This window comes from Stegodyphus dumicola, chromosome 3 (genome assembly GCF_044657685.1).
Source record: "Stegodyphus dumicola isolate Sdum_Otavi_A_Nest chromosome 3, ASM4465768v1".
NCBI classification, from domain to species: Eukaryota; Metazoa; Arthropoda; class Arachnida; order Araneae; family Eresidae; genus Stegodyphus; species Stegodyphus dumicola.
Window position 1 is genome coordinate 112,279,042 of NC_140770.1, and position 20,059 is coordinate 112,299,100.

Genomic DNA, 20,059 nt, shown 5'->3' on the forward strand with positions numbered 1-20,059 from the left:
AACAACTTGGTACAGATCTTGTGTCAGGCTTAATTATTTGTAAAAGGAATTATTTGAAACTATTTGTAAAGAAGAGGGTGGTTAAATGATTCTAATAATACTTCTGACTATTGAAATTTATTAATAAGAGTTCATGTGATTTAAAACATACCTCATTTATAATTTTTATAAAAAAATTTTAATGTTATACATTTAGATCTCAATGATTTAGATTGCCATTTTCCCCTCGTTGATGCTTTTATGTAACATTCCTAATATTTCATAATGACATACAGATAAGTTTAACTCATGTGCCAAAAATGTAAATCTATGAGACCTGCACAAAAATGAAGAAAGACCTTTACAAATAAACGAACTGAACTAAAACTCATCTTATGGGGCTAATTACTTGCTCATATTTGTGATGACAATATTTTAATAACAATACTGTATTCTAAACGTAAAAGTTTTATATGCAGTAATATCCTGATTATCCAACATAAGTGAAACTTTGTTAGAGTCGAATGACACAGACTACCAAAATACATCTGCTGAACAAAGGGTATTTAGAATTTCACTCATGTAAATTTGTCCTTGAGTTTAGCAGTACACATATTCGCTCACTGCATTAACATTTTCAGCATTGACCAAACGGAGATAATACACCTTCATTATAAATCATACTTTAGTATTATTTCGAAGTTAAGTTTTTTGAATATAACAAAAGCACACAAGTCTGAGGCTAGGGATAGCTTTGTGGAGAAATTTCTTTGGAAAACTGGTTTATATTCATTGTGCACATGAACAAAACAAACCATGCAGCCAGCCCATTTGCCTGAATTCGAACCCGGTTGAACTACCAGTATATTGAGATCTTAAAGCACTCGACCACTAGTGGGGTCATTACTTTTTGGGTGAATTAATTGCAAATATTTTTATGGCTAACAATTGAAATTTCTTTTTTTAACTATATAGTTTATTTTCTTTTTCCTTATATTTTCCTAAGGAAAACTATTTTCACCTCTGATTCAGTTGGGAAAGTGCACTGGATATATTTGAAACAGCAAGCTTGAGCTCCAACTTGTTTCCCGTAGTTAGCTTCATCAGTCTGCTTAAACTTCTACAAGCAAAGAATATAGACATTTATCACTGTATAGCTCAAATAATGAGCCATTTCATTATTAATAATGAGCCATTTTATTATTCCTTTCAATGCAATACTAAAAATGAAAAATTCATTTTCGTCATATTATGCTCTTTTATTTTAAAAAAGGAAAAAAGTGCTAGTCAAACATCTTGTAAAATTTTTGTTTTGTATGGAAAAAATACTGTTTTTGTTGACATATTTCGAAAGCGGGTTGAAAAGCTTGCAAATTTGAGTCTTGAAGGTGATGCCTACTCTGACTACCACCCTTTGTAAACAATGACCTATCAAGAGAAACAAATAGCTGAAAATCCAAATTATACAATTCTGAAACTATCTGACAAAATAAATACACAGTACATGGTCATTTGAAGAAAACTGGATATGTAAGCTGTTGTGATGTACGTGTGCTGCATAACAGAGCAGTATATGCCTACTTTTGTATGTATACTGTATAATAATGTTATTAAAAGAAAAATCAAGAGGTAAGCCAGAAGAGTCTCTTTTAATAACATCAAGAGGGGGGGCTGCATCCCGAAAAAAGTATTGCTTTGTATATGGTGGGACTACAGAGGAACTGCTGATGCCAAACCAGAGAATAAATTCAGAAAAATACTGTTCCCAAATAGCAGTTTTAAAAGGAGAAATCGAAGCAAAACGTCCAGAACTGACCAATCTTCAAGGTGTTGTCTTCCATCGTAACAATGTTGAGCCATACACTTTGATAAATGTTAGACAAAGACTATTTGAGTATATCTGGGATGTTTTGTCTCACCTTACATATTCATCAAACCTTGCCCTCTCGGATTTTCATCTCTTCAGAAGACTCTGAAATTCTCTAAACGGCCTGGAGTTCACTTCTTTGGAGACTGACAAACAGCTCGTCGATAACTTTTAAAAAATGGAATTTTCGGTCTTCCTGAGAAATGGCAAAATGTGACTGAATAAAATAATACTTATATGATTCAATGAAAGTTTCTTATGCTTTTGTAGTACCTTTCATTTGTAATTATCTTCAAGAAGCCGCATAACTTTTTGGATGACCTAATTTGATGACTGGGCAAAATGTGCCATTCGACATGTTTTGACGAAGTTATAAAGAAGGATCACGGGACATAAATTAGAAAAATAAAAAGAATTTTTGTTATTAGTTACCTTTGTATAAATATACATAATAAGGGTTAAATGGGAGTTTTTTTCCTTTTATAAAGCTGCAGTAGTGTAGGAATAGAATTATCAGCTTACAGAAGTTATTTTACTTTGGTATATAAATATGAAAACTGTCAAAGAATTATAAACTACATAAAAGTATTTTTTAAGTAAGATGTGTTAACAAATATCATTTAAAGTTTTTTGCATGCTTGATACTGAGTGTGGGTGCAGGCTTCCATCATTGGTTGCGAAGAATCCGACACCGCTTATGTTTATGATGTTGGTCTGCATGCTTCGTAACGTGAGATTAAAATTTTGCAGAAAATCGAGTAACCCATTGAGTGCGAAATACATTTACACAGTTCCTAATAGCAATAAACATTAAAAAAAATGCGGATATTAATCCTAGATAAGTGAAGTGTATGATGGCAATGCAATGGGTGCTAACGAATTACAAGGCGGCAGCGTTTTTTTTAAAAGGGTAAGCAAAAACTTATTGTTCACATGAAGAAAAATAGATAATTTATATGTTAATTCAGAAAAAAAAAAAAATTATTTTGAAAATTCGTTATTTGTTTTGCTTTTAGTTGCAAAACTAAAAAATAACATTTATATAATAAGAAATTTTAAGGAGTTAAAAATTCCAGTGTGCATTTTTATTATTTAACTTTGCATTGTTATTGGAGATATTACTTTGTGAAAAAAATTACATCACAGCAAGGCTTACAAAATGTTAGGTATTTAGATTATCTAGCTGAGAAATTTTGAGTGGATTTTCTGTGTACTTAATATATAATTCAAAGTTTCATCAATTAACCCATTAACTCATACTCAGTAAAAAAAGTTTATTTGATAGTCGCAAAAACAAATTCACATATTGGTAATGATTAATAGAAACAACAAAATTTTTATTGATTGTTTTTTTAATATTAAAAATATGATGCGTACATTACAATACCCCTAGACCTGTACGCCTTGATTTATTTTTGATGACACTGTAGAAAACTGTTCTTATCCTTTAAACAGAGACAAACATTGCGAACTGCGCATTGCCATTTTGTGCAATGGGGTTCAGCTTAACCACATTGCAAAGATGCTTCTTGTTCACGAATCTCAAACAGAAGGAAACATCTCCGACACATGTGCTGAAGTTTTCACATATCCCCCCAAAAAAAAGATTTATTTATTTATTGTTTTATTTTTATTTTGCTGTAGAAATATTTCATTTATAAGTAGTGATTGTCATTTGTGATAAAGAACGATATATACGAATTTCTAGCTGTCACATCAACAAAATGTCAAAATATACAAAGGCACTAAGTTGAGAAAATAACTTACCAGCCATTGCACAAACCCTATTGAAATTTTATTGCACAAATTTCACAAAAAGCGAGGTTACATGTCACACCAAGAAAATGCCGATATTGATGAAACGCTGCTTTTGATCTTGAAATTCTGCTACATGCCAAAAGATGCTGTCTTACACTATTTATGAAAAGGGTAAGCAAACACTTATTGTTCACATGAAGAAAAATAGATAATTTATATGTTAATTCTGAAATTTCTTGGGCAACCATATATTTTGCCAAATTGCCAAAATATGTGGTTGCCCAAGAAAACTCCAACTTAAATTCTATAAAATTCTGAATAGGTGATTTCAGTGTTAGACCACTGGAAGCGAAAGGTTTAACTTGGATTCATCTTAGGCAAAGTGAAAAAAAAGACAGCAAATATAAATTATTGTGCAAAAAAGAAAGCATAAAAAAGACAGCAAATATAAATTATTGTGAAAAAAGGAAAGCATTTAACTTTTTTTCTTAGTTAAAAAAAAATTACAAAATATCCAAAAATTTACACAGTATAATGAGCGATTTCAAAATGAAGGTTCAATGACCTCAGTACAAATGTTAAATTGATTTAGTAATAATTTATTTACTGACATCTCTCATTGGAAAATTAAACAATGAGATTTCATTGCATTAACTTGCTGTTTAGCAATTTTATACCTAACAAGAAATTTATTGCCAACAGATAGTATTTTCTAATATCTGCTTAAATTTTAAGTTACCTGCAATGAATTAAAACAAATTTAAATAAAAATCTACAGGAAGAGAAAGACTATAACAAGTCAAATAATGAAATAAACAAGAAAGCGAAAAGAATAGGGGGGCTTTCAAATTAGAAATTTAACAAAGGGTTCAAATTTAACATAGTTGAAAGCTTCTTAAAGCTTACCACTCATAGCAAAATGCCTACATAAAGCAACTTATTATGACTCACATATACATGGATGCTCTGTATGGAAGAAAGGGAGAATTCTAGAATATAATGCAATAAAGAAATATAATGATAGGCAAATATGACGACCACTCCTATACAATAACCATCTCTAAATGTTACCTGTATTTCTCAGAACATAAATAAACATTAATATAAAAGTATAATAAACTTAACAATATACAAAATATGATAATACTTTAATCAAACAAACCTAAAAAAATTTACGTCTCTCAACAAACACCGATTGTCAGCTCAAAGTTTAGGAATTACTGAAATACCTTATAGTAATATAATATATATTACCTGATCCTGTATTTCACTTTTTAGTGGTAAATAATCTTCCACGTACTTTATATACTGATTTTATACAAATAAAATCTATAACATAACAGGTATTCATACAATATATGCACTGGTGGACAAAATTAAGAGATGGAACACATTTTCCCAAATATCTGGAGAAATACTGGATAGAAATAAATGAAATTAGATAGGGATCTAACTTATTGTATGAAACAATATGTACAAAATAACAATGAAAATGCCAATCATTAACGGCCAAGAGTGTAATGTTGTTCAAACTTGAAGTTGAAAGAAGGCAGTGGAAATGTGGTTAGTATGGTGTGTGGTCGTCTCTTGCAAACAGAACAGTAGCTATGCTGTTAACAAGAGAGTTCAGGAGTGCCTGTGGCAAATCACACCCACTTCTCCACCAGAGCAGTTTCCAACTCATGAATGGTTCTCAGGGGGGAGTTGTTAGCGTATTGCAATAGTTCTCTCAGAAGCATCCGAAGCATGTTCAATGGGACTAGGGACTAGAGCCACGAGATTTGGCTGGCCAATCCATTCCATGAATATCCTTGCTTTCCAGATAATCATCAACCAGGTGGGCCTATGTGGTCGTGCATTGTTGTCCATAAAAATGAACTCAGGATCAACATCTTCCCTAAAAAGTCACACATAGGGCTCTGGGATCTCCTGCCTCTCCCTTTGGGCATTCACAGAACCAGTGTCAAACACGTGGAGCGGTATTTGGGTATTTTGCATGATCCCTATCCAGACCGTCACTCCTCCACCACCGTAATGGCCCCTTTCCATGATGCTTCTGGGATGGTATCGGGTCCCAGGTCCTCTCTATATCAGTAATCACCGAAAATGAGGTTGTAGACTGTAGAATAATTTGAAAGGAAAAAAGACTAGAGGGCGCGAATGCTCGCATTGTTGTGAATGAATAAAGTTTATTTATGTTGAAGGCGACGATCTAAGAATACGCTCTTTACACATAGTGAATTAAAATATTGTTAAAATTAGTAAACTACTGAACCACCATCATCTGATTTAGAAACGTGCAATATTAAATGGTGCAGCGGCCGAGAATCGAACCCGGCCCGCCCGCGTGCAGGCAAGCATTCTACCACTGAACCACCATGTACTCCGATAATGCTAAGACTTTTAAAAGAGCTGACAAAGAACTAAAACATATTTTCAAAAGTTTGAGTGACTTATCTGTGAAAGAATTTTTTTCTGCTAGAGGCATAAATTGGAAATTTATTATTGAGAGAGGTCCATATTGGGGAGGGTTTTGGGAGCGTATGGTACGAACCATAAAATCCACTTTACGCAAAATTATTGGTTGATCATCCCTTATTGTGAAAGAGCTTGAAACAGTGCTCATTGAAATCGAGGCAATGATTAATTGTAGACAAATTACCTACGTGTTTAGCGATCCCGATGAACCTTCTCCATTAACGCCCTCTTATTTTCTGGTTGGTAGATGATTACTATCTCTGCCTGCTAATAAAATAACATCCCAGAAATCTTTGAACAATAGGTAAAATTTTGGAATTAATGCCAGGCAGAGATGGTAAAATAAGATCTTGCATAATTAAAACACCTACTGGTACCTTAAAAAGGCCTATATAATTTTTATATAATATGGAACTTAACTAATGTTTGTATTTTTAGGTTTGATTCTCCTGACGCTGATAGGTATCATTTAATGTTTTGTGAAATTTATGTGCTTATAATTATGTACGCATGTTTATTATATTTAACCATTTCTCTAGGATTGATTGTCGAAATATTAATTGAATATTCTAGAATATATTATTGAAAGATGAACTCTCCACCGAGTTCAGGTGGGGAGTGTAGAATAATTTGAAAGGAAAAAAGGCTAGAGGGTGCTGATGCTCGCATTGTTGTGAGTGAATAAAGTTTGATTATGTTGAAGGCGGCGGCTTAAGAATACGCTCTGTACACACAGTGAATTAAAATATTGTTAAAAATTAGTAAACCACTGAACTACCATCATCTGATTTAGAAACGTGCACTATTAAATAGACTGAGTATAGACTCATTCATGAAGAGAAACATTTGCCCACTGAACCTTTGTCCAGTGTTGATGTAGTATGCACCATTGTAAACCGTCTCTTCTGTGGAATGGAGTAAGTGGGATGCAAATAGCGGGCTTTGTGCCATACAGTCTTGTCTCATGGAGTTTTCTAACAACTTTCTTAGCTGAAACTGATGCTCCTGTGGCAGTAGCTAGGTCACAAGACAGTTGGGTGCTGTAGACGTCCTCTGGCGCTTGGCAGAAAGTACCAAATACTGGTTTTAGTTAATCTCTGGGGCTCTCAGGCGATCTTGTACTTGTCTTTTGGACACTGCCCCGCTGATTTTAAACTGATTCCACAAATTAGAAATGACACTTGGTGTTACATGTAGTTCTTGTGAAATCTCAGCTCGGGATTGCCCTGCCTCAAGCCTACCCACGATTCTCCATCTCGTACCTTTGTCTAAGCGATGATGTGTACTCATTTCACCCAAAAAAAAACAGCAAGATTATTCAAGAAAGATAATAAAAATCAATATTGTGTTGCAAAACGGAATGAACTGAGTAGATGGATGGGATTTTTATATCTCCTGCTGGCGTAGCGATGCACACAGGAACACATAAACTCATCTCAGCGACACAGTGATATTATATGGCAATCAAATACGTAGGCTTTGTCTGGTATTTAAGGAGGAATGTGGGAAAATGTTTTCCATTGCTTAATTTTGTCGACTAGTATAGTTCTCGATGCAAAAAAGCTTAATTATTAACTTTTATACTGTAAAAATTCCATCTTTGTGAATAAGTATGAATGTAATCACACTCATGTATACGTAATAATAAGTATTTGTTTATTAAATAACATATTTAACAAAAGTAAATTTCTATGGAAAAAACTATGCAAGTAAAATTCAATACGTGCTAAGCGTTTCCTGTATTTACACCACCATATGAAAATAGTTCTATTGATACCAATAAATGGAAAACATTAAATCCCAAACAAAACAGTAGAAAGTTCTGTTGACATTGATGGTGTTTGCATGTGTATCAATTGATACCAGTAAGAAAAACCTACAGAGATCAACAGAACTCTCTAGAATTCTATGGATACCAGTAGAAAGCTTTACTGGTGTCTATGGGGAATTTTGATACCAGTAAGAAAAACAGTAGAGATCAATAGAAAACAGTAAAAGTCAGTAGAAACCCATAGAATACTATGGGTACTTATAAGACGTTTTACTAGTTTCTATAGAATACTTGCCCATCAGCGGCCGAGCGGTAAAGTCACTGAACACTGGTAGTTCGGTCCAAGGTTCGAATCCCGCGAACGGGCTGTCTACATGGGTGTTTCCGTGGTTTCCCCATGTGTAATGTATGGTTTCCTTTAGAAAATACTCCACGAAGGGCATCCCTTCCCTTAGGCAGATAGCTCTCGAGGCATAGCCATAAAAGCACAAACCCAAACCAATGGAATATTTTAGCAGGGATATTTTCAGTAAAATTACAAAATACAAATGCTGGGAAGACTTTCCTTAATTATATTTTGAAATACTGAGTTTACATAATAAATGTTTCCTTAAATTTAGCCCAGTATAATGTGGAATTTATTATTTGTGCATTAGTGTGCGAAACTTAACTTTTCTGATTTTAGCCGTAATTCCGCAAAAATTTTACTGGCAGACATAAAATTCATGCTGCAGAGGTACAATATAGTCCTTATAAGACGAGGAAAGTCTTGTAGCGAAAAAAAGAATGAATTGGACGCATACAGTACGAAACGAAGAATTAGCTGTCCGGCCTGTTAGTCATGTCGCTTGGATAGTTGGTGTGTGATTTTTAAAATGCTTGTTTCTTAGTGCATATTTAATTTTGTGTTGTGAAACTACTTTCAAAGGATTCCTTAGGCATTCCGGTTTAAGAAAAGGTATTACTTTGTATTGGATGCTGGATATTTACGAAGATTGAGGAAGTTTAAATTTTGAAGCTTTCGACGTGGCTTATTAGCATATGTAAATACTTTTGAAAGCTATTTTGGCCTTTTAAGCTCGTACGAACTGGGATTTCTTGATGTGTCTTTATTATATGAGCTTCAATCTATCTTTAAGTAAATTTATGCACGTTTTTGAACGATATTTTTAAAGATTTGGATACTTTTAGATCTATCACTTGAAGTTAGGCTTAGCACAGCGGCCAAATGTTTACATTTTGACTTTCTTGTTTTGCACCAGTACTCTTTAGTCTTTTCGCCAAGTGAAAAAGTTGTTTTGTATTTTATTAATTACTAGGATATATTTAATGATTTTTTGGTGTAACAGCGTTGGTCGAATAATTAGAATTGCTTTATTTCCTTGCAGAACTTTAATTTTATATTGTGTTTTGAGGAATTTTGAATAATTTATAGTGTAATTTATTGTAATTTAAAAATATTTAAGGATATTTGTGAATTTTATATTAGAAATTTAATGCGATATTGGAATTGAATAATTTTGTTGGAATTTGTTTATTTTTAACTTATTTTAGAGTTGATTGTGTTATGTAAATGTATGTGTTAGGTTTATTTGTCTCCTTCCGTGGTGCGTTAGTAAAACTAAACGAATTTAAATATGTCTTCTTTGGAAAATAAGGAAAGTTTTAATAAGAGTATCATTGATACAGATCAGGATATGGATAAAACAGAGGTATTGACAGTAATACCAAGGTCTTTTTGATACAATTGATGTGATGAAAGAGAAACGCATAGCAAAAAATATAATTCATGATCTGTCATCTGGATTGACATTTATAGCTCGATGGGTAGAGCGTTTCTGCTCCAATGAACTCAATTTAGATAAAACTAGGCAAAGAGAAGATGGTATTAGTGAGATACTGAATGAGATTAGAGAAATAAAGAATAGGTTAGATTCCAAAGATGACAACGCTCATATTAATAACTAAAATAAGAACATGGTTGATGAAAATGTTGTTGAGGTGAATAATCAGAGTCCAGAGAGGAAAACACGAAGAGAGAAAAATCGAGATAATGAACTTTTGTTGAGAGCAATAGATAAACAGAAAGATGTTTATGAGGAGATCACTCAACAACTTGATCCTAGTAAATTGGGCATTGGGGTTGTATATGCCTTTACTAAGAGGAATGATGATGATGTTGTTAAGTTAAAAGATAAATATGAGGTGGCAATTCTTGAGTGTGCAATTTCTAAGGAGGATAAACTTAAGAATGTTGTAAAAACCAGAAAATATAAATACATCAAACCTAAGATAATTATGTATAACATTGGAGATTGTGTAGAAGATGAAGATCTATTAAAAAGAATAAAAGAAGATTGCAGTTGTACGGGTGATTGTGCGAGAGCACTTTTTAGAATTCCGGCATCTGAAAAGGCTGTGACACATCGAGTTTTTGCTGTTTCCTCGGAATGCCAGGGTTACATTTTGGAGGACGGACGTGTTTCCCTGGGATGGAAATCGTATGTTGCTAAACTATACTTGAATCCTAGAAGATGTTCCAAATGCTTGCGTTTTGGCCGCACAAGAAAATTTTGCAAATTTGAGTTGAGATGTGCTGGCTGCTCCCTTTCACATGAAAAGAAAGAATGTAAAAGTGAGGAGAGAAATTGTGGTAACTGTTTGGAACATAATGATCGTTTTGGGACCAAATATGACTGTGCACATGATGCCTTTTCGCGTACATGCTCTGTGTTTAAAGAATATGTTAAATATCTTAGGGATCATTTAGATATATGATTGTTTTTTTAATGAGCACTACGGCGGGGACTTTTATTTGTATATTTATTTTTGTATTTTAAATACTTTTGTCCATATAAAGTCGAAAATTTTTGTGAATTGTTTAGTAGATCTGAAGATTTAGTTGCCCTCACCTCCGGTAAGTATTTTAGAAGGTCCTTGTTTTATCTAATTATTGTTTTAACTGATATTGTTTAACTGTATATAGAAATTCATTGAATGAGATTGTGTTTTTTTAAAAAAAATTTGGAAAATTGATTTTATTTATTATATATATTTGATTTTGGTTATACTATTTTACCGAAAATTGTGATCTTGTATATACATATTTTGAATGGGATTGATTTTATATATACTTATTTTAACTGGATTTAAAAAAATATTTTTACACTTGATTTTAATCTTGTATATAGTTTTAGATATATGTTTTTAAAGAGATTGATTTTGTATTTTAATGTAAATATGAAGATTTTAAATATCAATTTGAATAATTGTGCCGCCGCAGCTTGCCAGCTCTCTGCTAATCATAATCTATTACAAGAGCCAATACCGGTTATAACACTGCAGGAGCCCTACTGTATTAAAGGAAAATTGGTAAATATTAATAGTGACTGGAGAGCGATCAATATAGAGAATGGAAGGACGGTTATTATTATTGCTAATAAGGATATTGATTATACCGTGGATGTGAAACAGGACTGTATAGTGGCAGTGACTATTTATCTTGATCAATTACGATTGGCCTTGATATCTGTATATTTTTCACCTGCTGAAGATTTGGATGTTCATCTTTGTCAATTGGAGATTGTTTTGAATTCATATAATCATGACTATGTTTTAATTGGAAATTTTAATTCAAAGAATTTTAACTTGGGGTGGGGCAGGTGAACTTGATCAAAGGGGTGTTTTAATATATGATTTTATAATACAAAATAATTTAAAACTTTTAAATATTAAAGATTTTGCCCCTACATTCACATCTTCGGTGGGAGTTGGTTGGACAGACTTAGCATTAAGTTCACCAGGAATAGATATTAATGATACAGACTTTACAGTTTTGGATATTGATTCCCTGAGCGATCATAGATTTATACTTGTTGAGATTGATGGTGTTCAGGTTGTACAGAATACAAAGAAAAGATATTCAAGAGATATTAATAGAATTATAAATTTTACTAAAAGAGGTGGTAGAAATATAATTGAAATGGAGAAAACAATTAGTGTGGTTGTGACAAAAAAACAACTAAATAAAATTGTTTTGGAGATCGAAGAGAAAATTGTAAAGAATATGGATAGATATTTAATGATTAAAAAGGATGTAAATTTGGGAAAAAATACTACCTGGTGGACTGATAAATTGAATATACAGAGGAGAGTTCTGAGAGCTTTGAGGAAGAGCTTTCAAGTAAGGAATATAACAGTTGAAGTACGATTACAACGAAAAATTGAATATAAAAGAAGATTGGCCTTATATAAGAAATTGATTAAGAAAACAAAAAGGAAGTACAGAGAGAATAAATTTATTGAGAGTAGAGTATATTATGATAGGTTTTACAAAATTGCTACTAATAAAACTAGACGTTGTATTACATTGAATAAAGATAATAATGATCGATTTACTAAAATTGAGGATTATCATGATGATATTATCAAGAACACATTGAAATTGGAGTCTAATGAAATAAATGTTGAGGAAGAGGATGTTAATATGGAAGATGATAATATAGTAGAGGAAGATTTTACTTATGAAGAAATATTTAATGTTGTAAATTCTATGCGGGCGGGTTCTGCCCCAGGTTTGGATAATATTAATACGGTGATTGTTAAAAAATTATTTGAATTTTATCCCTCGTTCTTCATCAGTTTATACAATAAGTGTTTACAGTTAACTGTTTTCCCTGACTGTTGAAAAGTCGGGAGGATTGTACTCATCCCAAAATCCGAAGATAAATATCGACCAATATGTTTGTTGAAAGATATTAGATAAATTAATTACTAAACGGATAAATTATATGTTGGAATTTAAGATGGTTATTAGTACTAAACAATATGGCTTTCGAAAGGGAAAATCCACGGATATAGCTTTGTACCACACTATGCAAATGGTGAGGGAAAAAAGAACACAATATCATGTTGCACTTATCTCTTTTGATGTACAGGGAGCGTTTGACTCCATCATATGGTCGTCACTGCTCTCCACACTAAAAGATGCTGGAATTACAAGCCAAATGTTTTATTTGATTAAGGATTATTTGAGAAACCGAGTTATCGTTTTTCAAGGAGAAAATGGGAAATTCCAACTTGAATATACAATTAAAAAAGGTTGTCCTCAGGGCTCGTGCAGTGCTCCCCTGTTCTGGAGCCTCATGATTAATCATATACTTGTTGATTTACCTAATACCGAAATTATTTGCTTTGCTGATGATGTTCTTGTAATTGTTTATGATCAATCATTAGAAAAGATAGAAAAAAGATTTTTTTTGGTGGAGGAACTTTTTGTCAATTGGAGTGAAAGACAGAGAATACAATTCAATCCAGACAAGACAAATGCGATTTTATTTCCAAGAGGAGGTGTGCAAATAAGACCTCCTAGATTAAAATTCAAAGGTAGAAATATAAAATTTAAAGAAGAAATTAAATATTTAGGAATAGTACTAGATAGAAAAATGAATTTTATTTCGCATTTTAAAGAAATACAGAGAAATATTGAAAGAATTTTCACATATTATATAAGTACCTTCACAGCAAATACTTTGATCAGTAAAAGTAAAATATTGGAAGAAATATATATGAACGTTATTTTACCCAAGATTACGTATGGTATTGGTGCATGGGGTCTTCGGGCGAGGGAATTAATAAGACTTAGAACGAAATTGGACTCTTTGCAGAGATGCTGGCTACTAGCTATTACAAGGGCCTTTCGAACTATCTCGATGGAAGTTCTATGCATTATAGCCGGTGTGCCCCCTCTCTCGATTTTTTATCAATATTACTATGATAAATTTTTATGTGAGCAATGGCCTAAAAGATTTTAATGTATATGATGATTTTAAAATTTATACAGATTATATTAAATATCCAATTTTTATTGATATTAACCCGAGAAATGTGTTTGGTGTTGGTTTTGATTATGAAGAACCAAATATGGGTGAAATAGAAATTTATACAGATGGCTCTGGGTTTGAGGGGGACGTCGGTGTAGCTTATACTGTTTACTTTCATGGCTTAGAAATAGATTCTATAAAATTGAAAATGAATGATACTAATTTTGTATACCAGGCTGAAGTAGCTGCTATAAGCGATAAGCAACGGAGGACGTGGGGACTGTCCTTTTACCAAAAGGTTAATCGGTATAGCACCACGTCCACCTATATCTAGAGCCTAAAGAGGAATCACAAGACGCCACGCACCAGAATCGTTGATCTGGGTAGATAAAAATTTAACAAAGAGACATTATATACATATTTATTCGGATGCACTTTCTGTCTTAACGGCGCTCTCCAGCCCGGAGCCAAAAAATAATTTGATAGAAGAAATACATTATATCGCAAGGCCAATGAGAGACATTATATAAAATTACATTGGATAAAAGCTCATATTGGTCACCTAGGTAATGAGAGGGCGGATACACTGACTAAAGAGGCTGCCCTGGGAGATGGTTTAGATTACAATATTATAAATCCGGCAAGAAGGAAAATGATTATAAAAATGAAAGACTACTATTATAAACAATGGAATCAAATGTGTGAAAATTCAACAAGACGAAAGTCTTATTTAAAAAATATTAAAATATATAGGAAAATGAAAACCTATACAGGTATAGATGTGAATCAACTTATCACAGGTCATGGAAGATTTCCACAATATTTAAAGCGATTCCACGTCCAGGGCAACGATAGATGCCTCAAATGTGATCTTATTGGAGATGCGGAACATTTCGTTGAGATATGTACTCTTACCCGGGGGGGATGAGGGCAAAATATGGAATAACAGGATTAGATATAACACAAATGAAATATGATAAATTATTGAAATTTTCACAAGATGTTATGGCTGTGATAAATGAAAATAAAAGTATTGTGGGCATTGGTAGTTAGGAGAATTAAAATTGGATGTTATGAGTTTTAAAAGAGATTTTAAAAGGCTTGCAACCATTTGAACCAGTTTTTTTTAGTTTGTTATGTTTCATTTTTCTACCTTTTTCGTTGCTCGGGGCCCGGGCCTGGTTTCGCGGGAGCATTTGATATTTTATGGCTTTAAAAATTAAGAATTTTTAAATTAAGAATTGTGTGTTTCTTTTTGGGGCACGGCTGGCTCGGTGGCTGCCTCGTTTTGTGTTAGACGGGCCTTCCCTAAGGCTCCTCTAAACCAGGCTGAATCACCAACTTTTCTCTCTTGGCGAGGGAGGGAACGCGCTACCAATTTTGGCGCGTTTATCGCACACGCTGGCTGAATGTCTGCTGTTTTTTTTTTAAAGATTTATTTTATAGACGCGCGGCATTCAGCGCACATAAACTTTTCGGATAATTAATTAATTCTCGAATAGTATATAGACGTTTTCACTTAAATAAAAATTTCGCGTATATTTTGTAAACATATTCAAAATAACTTATTCTTTAGATGTTTCAGTTTCGTTAGCAGACTAAAATAAATAAGATATGAATAAAAACTTTCAATAGTGTCAAATGGGGAAATAGTTAAAGCGTAGAGTGTGCAAATAAATTTATCTTAATGACATTTTAACAAAAATTTCCATAAAAACACTGTAAATTCATACTAAAAAAATAACTTAAGAATATGTTGTCATTTTAGTCTGAGGTATATGGAAATAATTGTGCAAGACTCTGAAGAAACACTTTCTTTTAAATGTGTGAAATATTTCATAACATATATGGAAGAAGAAAGTACAGCATTCTGTGTTTTGGATGACTTTCACCAAATGTAATATAAATACGAACTAGAAACCGTAATAAAAAGTCCTTCCTCTCCAATCAGATCACCTTTGTGTTGCATTGTATTTGTAATACTTCTAAAAATCCAATTTTTACCTAAATTAAAAAACAGTTATTCCATAAAAGATAATAAATTTGAACGTATATAGAATGAATTTTGTAATTTGAGTTATGTTACAAAATAATTCATAGTTTATATATTTTATACTAATAATTTAGATAAAACCTGTCCAATTTAAGAATGTGTGTTAACCACATTCTTAAATTGTAAAAGGACGACTTAACCACATGTAATTCATTTCAAAGCATAAAAGAAAGCTTATTTTTTATTTTACACAGCAACAGCATTTTCATGCAGTCAAGTTTTTTTAATTGTTAGTTATTATACATAATACTTAATTTTTAACACATTCTTATTAGAAAGCATAACTAAGAAACTTCTTTTTAAAGCCCCACAGTAATTGCAAAGAATGTCGTTAAATTTACAAAAGTATTGAAGATATATTGAACAGCATTATAACAAGAAACTACTGTACAAAATATGTAAATTTAACATAACTTCTTTTTTAGTATTTGCATAATTTCCTCCAAATGAACCTTAATGGGAAGTTATCTTGCAAAAATTTAAAAGTATTAAAATGGCCTCTATTTAAGATGTAACTGCATTTATAATTATTTTGTAATTGTGAATAGATTATATTATTGCAATTAGATTATGCACTTACAACATAATTGCATAAAGTAATGAAATTAAGAGTTCACAGATACAATGTAATATAATTACAAAGCAATTATCTAAATTGTAATTATAATCACTTATTTAATACCACAATATTATTACAATCACAATGTAATTTAAATTGGGTACTATATTTGTATACCCTCCACTCAAAAGGAGGTACTGATAAGCCTGGAAGTTATTATCAACAAAAAGCCTGTTCAGGACAGTTTGATGACAATTTCCACCGGGCGAAAAGTACATTCTTAAGCCCAGGCAAATCATGACAATAAAAATCATTTAGTCTCATGATTCACTATATTTCAAACCCTAAATTTGAATTCTGCACCAAATTATTTACCTATATTTTAATATACTTTATGAATTATTAGAAGCGATATGGCAAATATCTTCTAAAAATAACTGTAAAATATTTGTATCCATTAATTGATTCAGGTACACACTTTTATTATTTAAGTATATCAAAATAACAGTTTCATGTTCCTGAAATACAAAAGTTATGAAAAAAGTTAAAGTAATATTCTTAGAAGCATATGATATTAGTCACCAGCTGCAAAACAGTTAATTTTTTGCCCTAAATACAAGTTTATTACACAGTAGTCATACGTGTAACTTAATAACATGGTATATAAAAAATTAATGATAATAAGTTTATCAGAAATGAATTAATTCTGCAAATAAACTTTCTGCATTTGAAAATTTTCTACACCTGAGGGGAGGGAGAGATCTAGTAAAATTAGATTTATTATAACTTCAGTTGGACCAAATACCTTCTCTCTCTATATATATATGCATCACTAAAGAAATAAATAAAATTATCATGCTTAAAAAACAGATGTACCATACCAGTTTTTTTCCCCTTGTTACCCTTTACATTGAGAAATAACAAACAGTACAACTCTGAAAAATACTATCTTTGAAATTTTATTTAAATGAAGAAACACACACCATCTTTTTATTTAAGCATTACACTTCAAAAACAGATACACATACCAATTTATTTTCACTAGCCTTTATACTAATAACATGCCATATAAAAATGAAAAGAATTATCCTTGAAATTTAGATAAAATGAAGTAACACAATGAAAAATTTATGCACACGGACATCTTTTTTCTATTGCATGTTGTCTGACATGATCCACAAGTGCCTAAAAATGTACCCAAGGAAACACATTTCAATATTAACAAAAAATTGTTTACAGATTAAAATTCATTCATTTCATACCAGTATTATAAAGATCATGCATGAAACAAATCTGCTTTCCCATACTTTTAAGTAAAACTGAACTGAAATTTTATACTGGAAAATATGCTATATTTCTATATATTAGAAACAAGAAAATAATACCATAATAATATACTCATAGCCTAGCAGAAAGTAACATATATAACATCAAACACAGAAATTTATATACTCGTAGCCTAGGAAAAAGTAATACATATTACATAAAACACATAAATTATTTAATATAAAACATACATACCTTCTAAAATTATTTTACTTTTTGTTTCTTATTGGCCGATGCTGATGAATATGAAACGTTATGGGCTCTTTTGTTGATAAGATGCTGTGTAAGGCCTTTCCATCTAGTAATAAAAAAATTATCAATAATTACTTTCTTAAGATTACAGCATTCTGGCATGGCCACATGCGTACATTTATCAATTATTCTTTCAACTAATTCTTTTGTGATGGCTGATTGTAAACGAAGGAGTACATCTTTACATTTTTGAAATTCTCGTTCAGCTTCCCTACATATTTGATACATTCCTGAAGAGATGACCTTCAGTCCACCTTTATTGCTATGTTTTGTAAGAATTGTGCGATGTTCGGGTATGTCAGGTTCCAGCATGTTCTCTGAAATGGTCATAGCTGTTTTACAATTTTCACATATGCTTTTTTTTTTCAACAACTTATTATATATGGCTCCTGCGATGTAATGTATATCATTTTCTTCCACAGCTGGGGGCAAGCGACGTTTCACTGCCACTGCAGAAGAGGTAGATGGCACTACAGAATTGGAGATAGGATGCAAGACCTCCTTTCTGATAGCAACCTCTAATTCAGAAGCATCAAAGAGGCTGTGGTCACTTTCAGAACAATAATTTGGATTATTGATATCTGAAATGAACTGTGATAGGCACACTAATTTCAGTGCTCTCTTGGCTTGCAAAGCAGTAGGCTTTGCACCCAACTTTCGTCTAATCTGTGAAAAGGCATTTTCCAGCGCATCTTGTGTCAACCTGCCTGGTAAGAAAAATGTAAACCCCTCGGAAAATAATTCTTTTGAGAGTTTCACAACACTCAATGTGCTCATAATAATGCCAGTTTGAAATGGCTTCCATGCTTTCCCAAACTGAACAGTTTCAGTCACATGGATGAATTTCAATAAAATATTAAATTTCTCATCTTGATTTTTGATAGTGATGCCTTTTTTTGGATGCCTTGTAGTCATAATTGTAAACCATTCTGCTACAAGTCTCAGCCACCATGCAGAAGTTAATGCTTCTTTTGCAACTTGGTGTAAAATACCTGCTTTTTCAATAGCAGCAGCTGTTTTTACAGAAAACAATTGCACAGCAGATGCCCCATTTATCGAGGAAAAGTGTGTTGGGAAGAGATGAACTCTGTTCAAGTGATGTAGAGATCTCAGGGCAGCATCTGCTTCTATCTCACTTGACCAGAGTCGTTTCACATACACTGAAGATACTATCCTCGATGGCAAGGCATGCTGGTGGCGAAATTCCTCTGGTAATATTATAATACTTGAAAGAAATGTATTTCTCATATTTTTAATGAGATGTGGTACATCTGCAATACTGTGAATGAAAACATCAGGTCCTCCAATGTTGTAATTTGTCTTCCTATCTCTCCTAGAGACAGACACATCCAATGACGACCACATTGCTCTGTTATTGCTTCCCATATCTGAAACAGAGGCTCTTACAGTTAAACCTATTTCTGTAGCTGCTACTACAGTTCTATGAATTAGATCTTTCATGTCAGAACCTGATGTTGAAGGCCCTGTTAATTCATTGGCAACAATCTGTTTCCATGATGTTTTAAGGCCTCTAAGCATTACAATAGTGTAATGCTTAGCTTCCTAACGTAACATTTCCAATGAATGACTTAGACGATGTATCAAAATCTTGATATGAAGCTATTTCCATTTCGTCAACTAAAAGGCAGCAGTTCCTATCAAGAGCATCCAATGAATGAACTTTTGTCTTGAGGAAAAAAAACAAATTTTCTAAAATGCCGAAATTAATTTTTATGTCCCTAATCCTCCTGTTCAAGGTACTGTACGATGGTGCTGGATATCCAGTACTTCTGAGGTAATTATATCCATGTTTGCTCAAAGCAAATCGCATCTTCAGTCCTTTTATAATGGACTTTTCTGACCAGTTCCTTTTTGACTGCACAGCAAGGGTTCCTACTTGCTCATCGGACAAAAATGATGTCAATTTTGCATCTTTTTCTTGAAGCTGTTGCTCAAGGAATTCTATTTTTTTTAACAACTCTTCATTTGAAGCAGGTAGAGTTTCCTAAATTCAAAAAGAAATAGTAAACATGTTATGCTGTGATTATTTTTTTAAACAATGGTTGACTGAATTAATATATTTGTAATAACAATGATTTTTTCAACAATTTTTTTGGAGAATATTAAATAATTTACCACTTCAGTATTTGGCTTAGGACATCTTACTTCTCTTATCCTCTTGTCAGTTACAGAT

At 32.4% G+C, this 20,059-nt stretch overlaps 1 protein-coding gene across 2 annotated transcripts in view; it reads left to right on the forward strand.

The window, feature by feature from the left end:
• Window positions 1-18,422, forward strand: part of LOC118205154 (protein CIP2A homolog L-like) — a 29,977-nt gene extending 11,555 nt beyond the window's left edge. The window contains exon 3 of one of the 2 annotated variants that reach the window (XM_035377443.2): window positions 18,288-18,422. The gene's annotated coding sequence lies outside the window, so the exon portion shown is untranslated. Of the gene's footprint in view, window positions 1-985; window positions 2,216-18,287 lie in introns of those variants that run through there. The other variant, XM_085813205.1, reaches the window with a different exon arrangement.
• The last annotated feature ends 1,637 nt before the right edge of the window (window positions 18,423-20,059 follow it).